Source organism: Electrona antarctica (genome assembly GCF_951216825.1).
Source record: "Electrona antarctica genome assembly, chromosome: 22".
NCBI lineage: Eukaryota > Metazoa > Chordata > Actinopteri > Myctophiformes > Myctophidae > Electrona > Electrona antarctica.
In genome coordinates, this window is record NC_136805.1 from 13,118,055 (window position 1) to 13,132,977 (window position 14,923).

The 14,923-nt window shown below is 41.8% G+C and overlaps 1 protein-coding gene across 3 annotated transcripts in view; it reads right to left on the reverse strand.

The window, feature by feature from the left end:
• The window catches only part of chrm3b (cholinergic receptor, muscarinic 3b), a 118,902-nt gene that overhangs the window by 69,137 nt on the left and 34,842 nt on the right, over positions 1-14,923 (reverse strand). For 2 of the 3 annotated variants that reach the window (XM_079492526.1, XM_079492524.1), the window contains exon 2: positions 14,305-14,400. The exons of the other annotated variant lie outside the window; for it this stretch is intronic. The gene's annotated coding sequence lies outside the window, so the exon portion shown is untranslated. The remainder of the gene's footprint in view (positions 1-14,304; positions 14,401-14,923) is intronic. 3 annotated transcript variants of the gene reach the window in all.

Below are 14,923 nucleotides of genomic sequence, written 5' to 3' on the forward strand. Positions count from 1 at the left end.
TGTTAGACCCATAGGTGTGGTCATGCCAGGTTAATATTTGAAGATAATCCACTCTTACTGGCAATAAAGAAGGGTGTTCCATAGACTCTCTCTCTGACACACACACTCTCACTGCCTATCCCCATCTTCCCTCTCTCTCGGGCACATCCATAGTTTGGATTGCTCTGCAACGGGTCGATTCTTGTTAGGGCAACGACCATGTCAATGATACACTAAATTCCATAGGCTGGCGGGACGATTGCACTGTGATTGGCCGTTTTAAGGCCAACTGGCTGAACAATGTTGAAACTTAAATCAGTCAGTGACATTCGTGTTTTGTTGGCCCCACTGTTGTGGTTCAGCCAAAAGGGGGGGGGGGGGGGGGTACTGCAATTGATTCAGTCGTCCCTCTGGGTTCCTTGAAGGAGTTCCAAATGGAGTCTGTAACTCTGAGTTATGGTAGGGGTTCTTGAAATTAGAACGTTTGAGAACCGCTGGACTAATTGTACTCTTGAGAGAGAGAGAGAGAGAGAGAGAGAGAGAGAGAGAGAGAGAGAGAGAGAGACCACAGAAAGATTTCCATGAACACGAGCCTAAAACTATGCCCAGATGTAAAGTATGAAATATGTATTCATCATGATGGTTTATTTATTCTTCCACTGGCAACATGACACAGAGATGAATAGAGCAAAGGGCTGGCAGGAGCTAAATGAGTCTGTATGTGTTTGTACTGTGTGTGTGCGTGAGGCCGTGAGCGTGTGAGTGTGTGATATTTGAATATTCATGATATTAAAATTCAGCATTGTTGTCTGTTAACAACTACACAACACTGCATCCAAAGAAGTTATGAATGCACATTCTGTCATTGTGTGTGTTGGTGCATGTGTGCATGCATGTGCGCGTGCATGCGCACGTGCACACATTTATTTTCCAGTCCAGACACCATATTTGGTCAGGTCCAGTCAGAAGGATCATAGTCAGTTACTGTGCTGTACTCAGTTATACAACCTCATCCACTGCAACCTTATGCACTACTGGTTTACATTATACAACCCACTGCAACCTTATGCACTACTGGTTTACATTATACAACCCACTGCAACCTTATGCATCAAATGTCACTTTCAAGATTACAGCCTGATCAGAGCCCCACTGACCTCCATTATACAAAGTATAAAATATTTCAAATAGTGGAGCTACTTCCATTGTTTACTGGTAAACACACACACGCACGCACGCACGCACGCACGCACGCACGCACGCACGAGCGCGACAGGTTGAATAATGCACTGCCAAAAAAAAGAGAAAGAGGTAATTTTCAAACCAATAAACAAAAGGTTTGAAATTAGCCTTCTCATTATTGCATTGCACTTATCGTCAGTGGGTGAAATGTTGCCCGTTCTAAAAAAAAAGGGGGGGGGGGGGGATTTTGCTAGTTTGTTCTCAAAAGCTTAAATAAAGGGTAAAATAATGAAACTGGATTAAACTTGATCAAACACATACTGTAATTGAGAGAAACTCATTGGCTTCTTAGGGTGTAATCGCCCAGCCCTTGGGCTTAAGGCTGGTAAATTAACTGAAAACACATCGAAACCGATAATTAGAAACATACTCTTCCTTATGTAGGTTCATCGAATAATCTAGAAGCATATTTACATTTCTTATATTGTATCAACAAAACAACAGCTCTATTGTATTTTTTTTTTTACAATGGTGACATACAAGGTTTGAAATAATTGTGATATTGATTTGAAGTCACATTGCCCAGCCCTACTTGAGTTGGTTTAAAATACAGCTTTGCATCCCAGAGGCATTTGGGGTCTTACTCATCCACAACTGTGGCAGGCAGTATGGACATTGGATGGGTGTGTGGGTCTGTGTCATTCACAGTGGGTTTGTGGGTCTGTGCCATTCACACAGTGGGCTTGTGGGTCTGTGCCGTTCACACAGTGGGTTTGTGGGTCTGTGCCATTCACACAGGACCATTCAACTCCAACGTCCCGGCCAAGCTGCTGTGCAAGCAACTCCAGCCTGAATTATAGCAACGATAGGCTGTGTTAAATCATCCAGCGTAGACTGTGTGTGGATAACCGTCATACAAAGCCTAGAATAGGCACACACACACAAATACACGCGCACGCTCTGAATGTCAAGTAGACTATCTAATTTTCAAAGGCGTGCAGCAGCAGACAGGACAGGGCGCATGAGGACACAATGTGTGTGTGTGTGTGTGTGTGTGTGTGTGTGTGTGTGTGTGTGTGTGTGTGTGTGTGTGTGTGTGTGTGTGTGTGTGTGTGTGTGTGTGTGTGTGTTGCAGGTGGTAAAACATAAAACATCAACTTATTTGTGTAACCCAACGTCAAATTAGCCTTGGAGGACAATCAATTACCTCAAGAACAGATACAGACACAATTAGTGTAATATCACTTATGCAAATTATCATTTGCCTGACCAGTTGAAACCCTTTTAAACCCATCAGTTTACTACACTTTGGCTTTGTAGGGCAGTATAGGTCAGTTCCAAGCAGAAGCCATGTCGGTTCAACAACATCTTGCATGATTCCAAGCACACATTGTGTATAGATTTTCATTGTACCTAGTAAGAACACATTCAGATGATAGAATAATGAATACCTGCTGTCCTAATAAAATATTGGCACTCTGGCTATTGGCGTGTGCGGTCACCCTCTTGTTTTTTCAAGATTTCCTCTACAGTTTTCTCCCGTGTGCCGGCACCGCTACAAGGACTTTGGTGTGCGTTAGCCTCTTTGTACACAGAATAATGAATGCCACTGCTGGATTCGTGGAAATATTCGAATGAAATCCGTAGGCAAATGTGGCATTTCCTCCGTCTAGGTGGCTGAGGGCAGTCTTGTGCTGTGGGAAAGATGTGAGAAATGTGCTACGACAGTCGACATGTGCCACATAATCTACCTTTTAAACCAATCATTAAACTGCTTTTTCTGCACAGCCACAAGCCGTTGAACTAATGAGAATGACAGGCCAACCCAGTATAGTAGCGTACTTTAAGAAACGGCCCATGTCCATGGTGCTGACTGACTGAATGATTGTGCTTTACTATGGAGGGTATGCGCATGCTTAAAGTGAATGGCACATCGAGTGGCAAATCGAGTGGCAAAGCAACATGCAAAGTGAGTTTAACATTGTTTAATGCAATCAGATAGGACTTTTCTGTTTGGATGCATGGGTTGTCAACGCCAGAAAGTAGTTTTTTGCAGTAGTAGGCATTCCTGCATAACTTCCAGGTTTGATGATGATACGCATACCCTCTATTGTCTTGGATTTCACTATATTAAACACTGTTGAATAAGATCCATTGCATTATCAATGTCATCCAAGCTGTAGCCTAGATATTCGTATTGTATTATTTTATATTATGTGTTTGCTTCCTGGCTACATACAATGTTTCAAAGGCACACAATTAACCTCAAAACACACTGCAAATAAAGTCTTTTAAAATCTTTTAAAAATACAATGTTGCATGGAGTTCTTCTAACTTTTATTTGAGTAAACGTGATTGTCCGTTCATGTCCCCCACTACGTGGGGGCACCCCAGGGGTGGGCGGCACCCCTGGTCAAATCCACTGGTCCCATTGCATTGCTGATTCTGGCATAGATTAGCATAGCCTGTAAAGAATAGATGACATCACTCATACAGGCTATACTAATTAAAGCCAGAATCATCAAACGTCTTCCAGAGAATCATCACGTCTTCCACACGGGCCTTCCATCTTGGGTTCCCATCACAGTCAGAACTGCAGCCTCACTCCCAATCTTCCGCCGTAGTCTGAAAACCCACCTCTTCAGACTCCACCATGGCCCGTAGCACTTGCCCTAGCCCCTTAGATAGCACATTATGTAGACTTAGATAGTATTTTAAACAGACTTATAGCTTGTTACGTAGACAGCTCTAGAATTGCACTTTATGTAGTCATAGCACTTTATAGTACACATGTATAATATATTATATAGTATAGTATGTATAGTTTACATAGATACTCCACTGTTACGTTCTTAGTTTACGCATGATTCATGATAACTACTTTTTATATATGTGATGTATGCCATGCTTTTGTTATTGCTTAATGTAAGTCGCTCTGGATTAAGAGCGTCTGCTAAATGCCTAGATTGTAAATTGTAAATTGCAACATAAAGCCATGGAAACATTTCCATGAGAAGAGATGAGGGAATTTTATATATTACTTAACCTCCACAGATATTTCAGCACTCAAGATAAATGTCTTTGTGGTACCCCATCAAAATGTCCCACACGTATACCACAAATCAATTTTCCGAACATCATATAAACAGAACTTCTTCAGAACTGTATATATTAAATTACAGTGAGTCTCTGATTTCAAATGTAGTTAATTTTGAGTGTATTTTGTTGATTATAAATAATAGTTCGTATTTACTTATTTTATTCTCCTGTATTGTCACCTCTAAATGAGGGCTCTTTCCATTAATGTGTTCTAAGAAATGTAAAAAGGTTTAATGAATGATGTAATCATGAGATCAAAATGAAAATATGAAAACAACTGTGAACATTGTGTTATTTGAACGTCTTCCGTCTTACATATCAGCAAACTGTCCCCGAGGAGGGCTGCTCAGTAGAAGCCAGCATTATGAAAATTAATGTTTTATGGCGTTGCAATACAACAACATGGATACTTCAACCGTATAAGAGGATACATTATCGTTGCTGTCGGGCAGAAACCTTGTATCTCCATATTTCATCTTTTTATGTTTTCTTTTCATAAATTGATGCCCAATAGTAGCATATCCAACAGTTCAAAACATGTTTAGGGGGGATTTCCACCTCTAATATCATGCCGGGTTGAAAGTGGTTAAGTCTGTCTGTGGGTTTAATACATTTGTCAATGAAAACTAATAAGAGCTTGTGAATAAATAATAACTGCATTGGTTCAATTTCCTGAACACTAACAGTTTTGGACATACAAGGTTTCCACCCCAAACTGACTACAGTAGAACAAACAAACAGACAGATTTGTGTCATTCACCAAAATTCAAATCATTCCATCTGTTCATCATTCATCATCTGTTGTTGTTTCGTTTTTGTGGACTGCATATTCATATAATATCTTGACCACATTTCCCACAAAATCTGCTTTGGGTTATCATGCGGACGGACATCTGCAGGTTAGTATATGTTTAGTTTCTAGAGACACCAATAGCCTTAAAAGTCAGACAATTAATTCAAACTCTGTGATGTAATTCACATCTAGACCAGAGGTGCACCATATTCTGACTTACGTCTGCTGTAAGTCACCAACTTCAAAATACTAACTTCAACTGCTGTCTGCCTCTCAACCAACCAAGTACCTTTAATAATAACTTGGAACAGCTAAAACCAGAGCAACACTGGATGTTCTTCAGACAATTCCCCCAGTGTTTCAGGAGCAAACTTAGTAACAAATACTGTAGTGCTCGTGTAATGTCTAGCTCACTATCATTATGTCATCGTTATATTGCAGAGTTTCTCAAAATGGTTTTACATTCAAGGACCCCATTACTCTGAGACTGTATGAATTGAATTAGTATACTCAGTCCCTGTACCCCACTTTGAGAACCACAGTTACTGTATATTGGTCTGTGATTAGAATTAAATAATGTGACTGACACACACACACACACACACACACACACACACACACACACACACACACACACACACACACACACACACACACACACACACACACACACACACACACACACACACACACACACACACACACACACACCTGTTATTATTATAAATATTATTATTATTGTAAATATGACCCTTGATTTTTGAAAAAAAAGTTATAGACAGCGAGACAGACAGACCTTTAAACGTTGGTTTCATTTAAAATGAATTTTGCATTGTGGCTACGTGTGTGCATACAGCCTTTTTCTTTACAGTCTATATTTATTTACCAAGGCAAGCAGCACCACACCAACAATGGTGTGCACCCTTCTCCTGTTTGGAGACAGACAGACAGACAGACACACAGATGCAAATGATAATTCACCATCTCCACGGGACACAGGTGTGAAAACCAGTGAGTAAAGACTGAATGAGGCAATTTACAGGGACCAGGGATGGAAAACAGATGGTGACAGGGACACCTGAGCTGTGTTTTTTCTCTTGCAGAGGCACCATCCCCGAAATACATAACCCCCCCACCCCTACACACACACACACACACACACACACCTCAGAAAAGTTGTGATCTCCACTTTAAAAGAGAATTAAAAGTTTTCTCCAAGCTGCTCGGAGTGTTGTAAGTGGACTACAAAGTGTTTGTGTGTGTGTGTGTGTGTGTGTGTGTGTGTGTGTGTGTGTGTGTGTGTGTGTGTGTGTGTGTGTGTGTGTGTGTGTGTGTGTGTGTGCGGTCAGCATTCTTTAGCAAATGCTACCTGGCAGAATGATGAATGAGACAGGGAACTTGGATACAGAACAAACAGAGATGCTGTGTGAGTGTGTGTGTGTGTGTGTGTGTGTGTGTGTGTGTGTGTGTGTGTGTGTGTGTGTGTGTGTGTGTGTGTGTGTGTGTGTGTGTGTGTGTGTGTGTGTGTGTGTGTGAGCATGCGCGTATATGTCCGTCCATCCATAGCCATGTGTACATAACATTACATAAGACCTTTATAACCTACCAACGAACAAGTGCGTTTGTGCATGTGTGCCCGACGCCACGCTTATATTTCAAAATACACGTATCAGCTAGTTGTTATTGCAAGCTTCAACACTAAGATAAGAAATCAAAATTAAGCCACATGTTTACTTCATACAGTTCTTCATTGCATCACTCAGTGAAAATGTCAGATTTTCAAACAAACAATACGTATGAATGAATTGGGCTCTCTGGGACTTTCTTCATCTCTCCATCTCTCAGTTTATCTTCTCTCTCAGTTTCTCTTAATGTATTTCTCTATCTGTGTCTCTCTAATCCTCTCACGTACATGTTTTTCTTAAATCCATTAGTCTTTTATCTCACTTTATCTTTTCTTTCTTCGTCTATCTGACGCCCCCCCAACACATCTTGTTCGCTTCTGTCTCCTTCTGTCTCACTGACTTGTCAGGTTTTCTCTCCGTCTGTTCATCTGACAGTAAGGGGAGAAATAAAACCTCAAAGGAGCAGACAAACAGGATAAAGGTTAATTTGTCAGCTTCATCGCATGACCAGGATTTTCTTTTATTAATCCTGACGCGGCATCGGCATCGCGGCAAGAATCAAGGATCTTTCTAGATTATAAAGCCTTAGTTGTGAGCTTGTGGATGGGTTATTCTCGCCGGTGTGTTCGACACCGGCACGCGAGTAAGTATAAGCAGGCTTTATAAAGTAGCAGTAGGCTTAAAGACTGCAATGACTGGACTCATACACGCAGACAAACAAGAAGCAGCTGGCGATGACAGGCAGAAAAACAGAAAGAGTGAAAATAGAGACAGGGAAGGTGAGGCAAGAAACAGATGGGGGGAGAGAGAGAGGGAGGGAGAGAATGTGAAGAATGGTTTAAATGCTCCATGGCCACACTGCCAGATAAGGGAATGTGAACAGTGCGTTTCTGTCTGCTATGAAACTCACACATACTATGAATGACTCTAACCAGTGGGCCTCCACTGCGATCAAATCTATCTTTCTCTCCAGTCCTTTTTTGTTTTTTTTACACCCAGGGTCATGATACAAAGAGTGTGAGAGTGAGAATGAGAGAGAAAGGACAGGAGGGGGGCGGTTGAGAAAGAAGAGATGAGAAGTGAAAATTGAATAAAAAGTGCCCTACAACTGTGGACAGACAGAGAGCAGTCCTTCTTTGTAAAAGCTGCAATCTGGAACTTATAATGAATAAAATGTTATTTTGACCAATCTGTGTGGTCCAGTATATTGATACAATATAACTAGTGCAGCTCCCGTTAATCTGGGAGTCAACCAGTCAACCGTATATGTTACGGCACAGGTTGGTGAGATACATACAGTAGTCTTCTCCGCTGTTGGTGTGTGAATGGGTGAATATAATACACATTGTAAAGTACTTTGGATAAAGGCACTATATTAATGCACCATTTTCAATTACCATTTACTACAGGTCAGGAGAGTCTTAGCTCTCTGGTAGAAATCTCCACCCGTGTGCATGGGAGACTTTGAATGGGTTTTGAATGGCAGGAACACACTCCTATTAGATTGTCTCAAAACATAAATCTCACAGATTGAAGCTTTAACTTTGTGCACGAATGCACACTGTTGCATCCAGCTCAGCCCAGGGCCACAGAGAAGCTATGGTGTAGGAGGGCTGGTAATGTCCCCACTCTGTTATGAGAGGACCTCTTCCTTGCTTCCTTATAGCGGTTTTACCAATGATAATAATGAAGGCTCTGTTCCAATCTGGTCAAACGGAGTCAGGGTGCTTATAGTGTGCATTGTAGGCTCACTGGAAAGACTCACCAGTGGGTCTCGAATTTGGGTCCAGGAACCTTCACGAGGGGGTTCCAAATGGCCCCTTATGAGTGTCTAACCTATTTTAGGCCCTATTTGAGGCTGATTACTCTGCTCACCAGACAGAGTGGGAGGCAGTTGAAGTAGGAGACCCTCAGTGAGGAACAAACAGAGTAAAAAGAGGAGGAGCTTGACGCTGAAGATTATTGGAAAGAAATTGGAAAGGAAATTTCCAATTTCCAGCAAGCCCCCAGGCCCTGCCCTAGAGACACCAGTCCAGCAAGCCCCCAGGCCCTGCCCTAGAGACACCAGTCCAGCAAGCCCCCAGGCCCTGCCCTAGAGACACCAGTCCAGCAAGCCCCCAGGCCCTGCCCTAGAGACACCAGTCCAGCAAGCCCCCAGGCCCTGCCCTAGAGACACCAGTCCAGCAAGCCCCCAGGCCCTGCCCTAGAGACACCAGTCCAGCAAGCCCCCAGGCCCTGCCCTAGAGACACCAGTCCAGCAAGCCCCCAGGCCCTGCCCTAGAGACACCAGTCCAGCAAGCCCCCAGGCCCTGCCCTAGAGACACCAGTCCAGCAAGCCCCCAGGCCCTGCCCTAGAGACACCAGTCCAGCAAGCCCCCAGGCCCTGCCCTAGAGACACCAGTCCAGCAAGCCCCCAGGCCCTGCCCTAGAGACACCAGTCCAGCAAGCCCCCACCCAGGCTTGCCTCCAGCCTGTTATCCTGTTATTTTGCAAAACTCTGTCTACCACTCGCACGCACGCACGCACGCACGCACGCACGCACGCACGCACGCATGCACGCATGCACGCACGCACGCACACGCACACAGTTTGTGAATTGGAAGTGTTATCAGACCCCAAGGAATATGAACAAATAAAGCTTTATCCTCTAGCGTCCTTGGTGTCTAAGTAAGACATTTTGAAATGTACTATTACCATTCCCTCCTGGAGTGATGGGGGACAATACCTGCAATATCTGAAAGAACCAGTGACAACACACATAGTAAAACGTTCCTAAGGCCTACTTACGGTAGTGCCATGAAGTTGATGATAATGATGACGTGTATATGTTGTGTTCATGTACATCATGATGATAATGATGACGTGTATATGTTGTGTTCATGTACATTATGATGATAATGATGACGTGTATATGTTGTGTTCATGTACATCATGATGATAATGATGACGTGTATATGTTGTGTTCATGTACATTATGATGATAATGATGACGTGTATATGTTGTGTTCATGTACATTATGATGATAATGATGACGTGTATATGTTGTGTTCATGTACATTATGATGATAATGATGATGTGTATATGTTGTGTTCATGTACATTATGATGATAATGATGACGTGTATATGTTGTGTTCATGTACATTATGATGATAATGATGACGTGTATATGTTGTGTTCATGTACATTATGATGATAATGATGACGTGTATATGTTGTGTTCATGTACAAGCAAGGTTTATGTTTATTTATGTACATTATCAGAATCGGAAGCCCATTTATAGTCCCCAAGCAAGGTTTCTCAAACAAGGAATTGAAGTACACAGCAAAACCCATCTGGTCCATTAACTATTTCACTCTCAGCAGCTAGGCCCTACAATAATGTCCTTCGTCGTACGCATTAAGAGACGATCTTGTGAAGATTTTGTGCCAGGGACCCCCATAAGGCAACATTTGTGTTTTTTTCCCCCGGACGTTTTTCGAAATCCCTCAAAAATAGTAAACAAGCTCCCGACGCATCGCAACATGGCGTGAGTGTGTACTGTGTATCGCGGCTATCGCCAATTATTTTAATATTTTTAATAAGCATACAATAGGATTAAAGAGGTTAAACTAGTTTTGATGCCATCATTTTAATAACAAATGTTGCTGAGGACCCCCCCTGGGACCCCAGTTTGAGTACATATCCATTCTATATGTGAAACACTGCAAACCCCAGGCAGTCTTCTACTTTATTTAAGCTGCTCTTAAAACCAATCACGTAAAAATGATCAACTGCTTTTCAACCCATTTGTTCAGATGGAAGTGAATAACACAATAACGCAAACATTCTGCAAACATAATCAAAAATTAAGAGTGGAACTGCAAAGGCTCTGGCGGCCAGTGGACTAATGCATTCCAGTACATTAACTCATTTATATGGTGACTCTAGGGCTAAAAAAAAAGAAAAAAAAAGAAAAAAAAGCAACAACAACAATTTATTTCACTTTGCATAATGGAACTGTTGCTTAGGTAGGTGTGAGGTAAACATTGAATATTGCCTTCTCCAAAACATCCCCTACAATGAATATTATTTTGTTAAATCCCTGCAGATTTGCTGTTAAGCGATGAATCATCACTTAACTATTCTCTGTCCATCCATTCATCCACCTCCATCATCACCGATGATGAATGTGGATGAATGGATGGACAGAGAATAGAGGGCTAGATGGAAAGAACAGCTTTAATGGAAGTTTGGTGCACTACATATCAATTATCTCACACACACACACACACACACACACACACACACACACACACACACACACACACACACACACACACACACACACACACACACACACACACACACACACACACACACACACACACACACACACACACACACACACACACACACACACACACACACACACACAAAAACACACAAAAACACACACACACACACACACACACAGTTATAGCGCCACCATGAGGCCGATTTAGGCAAAACACATTTCTGTAGATTACTCGTACACATTTTATCCATACATCACACAATTCGGTATACACTATCACCATAGTCATGTGATCAACACGGATCTGCACCATTTCCCATCCTAAGATTGGCTTCCAAAGCACATGATTGGTCCAATTCCAACAAATCAAACACAGTGTGCAATTTCCGTGAAATTATACACGCACATTTCCACTAGGCTGAGGACGACATGCCACTATTTTTTTTCTCCAAATCAGCCTCACGGTGGCACTATAACAGGGAAATTCCTGTTTTTACCTATAACTGCATCAATCTGTATACAACTTATGTATGCGCACTCCCTAGAGGCCATGGAAAAACATTTTCCCTGCATCCCTCCACATGCCACCATGAGGCCGATTTCTGCAAAACACATTGTTTATGTTAGTCGCACAGATTTCATCCAAATCTCACGCAAATCGGTACACATGATCTCTGTAGTCATGTGATCAAGACGGGTCTGTTGGATTTCTCAGATTCTACACTGATTGGCTAAGATTGCCTTCCAAAGTTTGCAGGAGTGGCCCGTTTTGCACAAAATGTCCTGCTCATCCAGAATTCCATCCTCAGAGATGATATGAGTGATCTGGCTCTGCATTTCATCAACAAAATGAAGAGAATTGCAAAAAACAAACAAACAAAGAAACATGTTCATATTACTCCTAAACATTTTGCCAAACATCACACACACTCCTATCCTCCTGGTGGAGACCTGTGCCCAGAAGGGCACTTTTTCAAGTAAATTATTCTGCAGTTGGCTCATTCGAGTCAGTTCTACTTCAGTGAGATACAAATGATCACTCCAATATCAACATGTACAGTACTCTTTGATTATTGTTTCAATGGTTTCTTTTACAAAAGCTCTGCGAAATGAACATTCCCGTGTAACCTAAAGAAATGATCCTACCACATGAACTCTCAGGTATCAACCATAAATGTCCCAGATCTGCTTGCGTTCACCAAGCAAAGCAATTATTATCGACTGTAACACAAAATACAAGTTGCTGTATATCAGCTGTACGTGACCTCCTTTTTTTATTTTAGGACCATACCATACCTAAGACATGCATGTCCATTTTCTTTGTAGTTACTAACCATTTAACCGCTTAAACATATATACTTTGTTGACCAGGGTTCCCAAGGGTTTGTATACTTGGCCCCCACCATCAAATGCGAGCTTGTAGCTATTTTCACCAAATATTTTGCCTATACACAGAATGTTCACCTATTATGACATGGTCAGAATGGGGACGATATACTTCAGAATGTTCACCTATTATGACATGGTCAGAATGGGGACAATATACTTCATTAAACATCAAATAGCGCAAATAGCCAAATGTTCCCCAACAGTAGGAAAGATCTATCATATTCATGTGGATAAAACGTCAACAAACGTACCTGAATAACTGAATAGTCATTGCCAAATCAACCTTCGCTTTAAAATGCATTCATTGCAACAATAAGGGGCCCTTATTGTACAGTATATAGTTGTGTAGGACTGTAGGATGGATGCCACATGGGCTCTCGAGTCCCCTGTTCGATTCCCTGCACTGCAGGCAAATTAACCATTTGCTGCATGTCACTCAACTCTCTGTCAGCAAAAAAATACATAACTTTGACAAAATATAAAGTTGTGTATTGTAAGATGTGACAATAAAGAGGATTATGAAAAGTACATCTTTGTTTTAATTTTGCTGTTGTTTGGCAGCTGGCGCTCAGATTTATTATCTCTAAGATTAGAAGAGTCAGAGGTTCCACTAAATTCTGCTATATTTGAGTCTGTTCTTTTCTGTTCTGTATTGTATTCCTGTTTTAAACCTTTTACTGTTATATCAGGCGCTGAGGATGTATATAATTCTTGCCAGCTTCCTAACTGTACTTTACTGCACTGAATTGGAATGCACTGTTCAGTAAACAAATTACTACCATTACTGGGACAGCAATGGGCCTGCTTTTATCACACCCAGAACGATTTTATATTTCAACCTTGTGTGCATGTTGAAATATAAATGTTAATATGAAAGTGTGTCCGGCTGTCCGCATAGATTATATTCAAGCAAATGTGAACATTTGTGTATGAGTTTGGATGAGAAACTTTGCTGTCGGTACAACTTCTATATGAAGACACAGTCTGTGGGTAGCCCACAGGAGCAAAAAAAGAGGAGCAATCAAAGAACATCAAACGAATCCTAGAAAAGTACTTCAGAGCGAAATGTACTGCCTGATGGGTGGCTGACTGGAGACAAATTCACTGCCCGTTTCAATTTGGAGGCAGTGAGGCATGCTCGCTATAGGTGGTGAATTTGACTGAAGAGGACAACATAGTCTCTCCCTGTCCCTCAATCTGCAGTATGACTCTATCCACTGTAAACCCTTATAAACTCTGAATGAATGCCCCATGAATGCCCCTGCCCCGGACCAATCAAAAACCTGTCAGACAGAGGAAAAGAAGTACAATCCCAGCGAGACATGAACACTGATAACTATTAACTATAGGTGCAAAAACGTAACTTAACCGAAGCAATGTGGTATTCCAGCATCGCTGAATGTCTTTACCAAGAGATCACGTACTCTATTGATTCACCTTAACCACTTAAACCCTCAAGATTCAGCTCACTTGGACCGTTTTTGTTCCCCCTCTACACTAAATGTGTTCGGCAAACATCCTACAAGCTCAGTCACAACCCATCATGACGGGTTGTTTGTGAGTTTGTAAATTGGCTATTTTTGAGTTGACTCCAACGAACAGCAATGTCCGTGTTCACTTATGTGTTCACCTATGTGTTCACCTAACTATGTCACTATGAGCACGAGTACCAATGACTACCAAAAGTGGTGCTGTTGTGCCAGAAACAGAGAGAGAGAGATAGTGCTGCACTGCTGCCTGCTAATGAGAGACAGAGAGAGAGAGAGAGAGGGGGGGGGGGGGGGGGGGGGGGGGGGGAGTTGCACCACTCAGTTCACACGGGTGTGATTTTTGTCTAATGATTGGCCCAGAATATGGATATAAGTGGTTAACTGAAGCCAGGGGGGAATGTGAGTGACTTTACCAAGAGACCATCACGTACGACATCGATCAGATTCACCTTAAAAAGGTCAGCACTTACCAATGTGTGAATTCACCTCTGGTCACAGTGCAGCCCAAGCTTTCTGCGGAGCATGAACGTGGCGGTGGAGCTCAACTGGATCATTTCGCAGAGAAACTTCAAAAAAGCAAAAGAAAAGCAAACACAGCAATCAGAGCGCTATTAGCACAGGCGGACGTGTTTTAGTTGATATATGCTGCAACATTTCCAAGACCGTATAAGGAGAACTTCTCCGGTGTCATATAATTATATTGCCACCTGTACTGTAGCCTGTGTGAAATGGATCTGCACATTACACCACCTCAGAGGAAGTGAAATTCACTCTGACTCAACTAATGAATGCTTATTCAAAACACCATGCCATCTCCATAATGATTATATGTACACACATTAATGAACATTTCATGGTGAATATGAGTTTTGTCAATTGTTTTTTATTAGCAGTTATGCAATGAGAATACATGTCTCAGTGGTTGGTGAATTACACTGATCATCATCATCATTAGGGCTGGGCGATATGACAAAATATTTTTTCATTGTTTTTTTCATTGTTTTTTTCAGGACGAGTACTTGTGCTTAATGTTGTGTAGGCTACTTGCCAATACAGAGAAATACAATGGAGAAGAACACTTATGCCAAT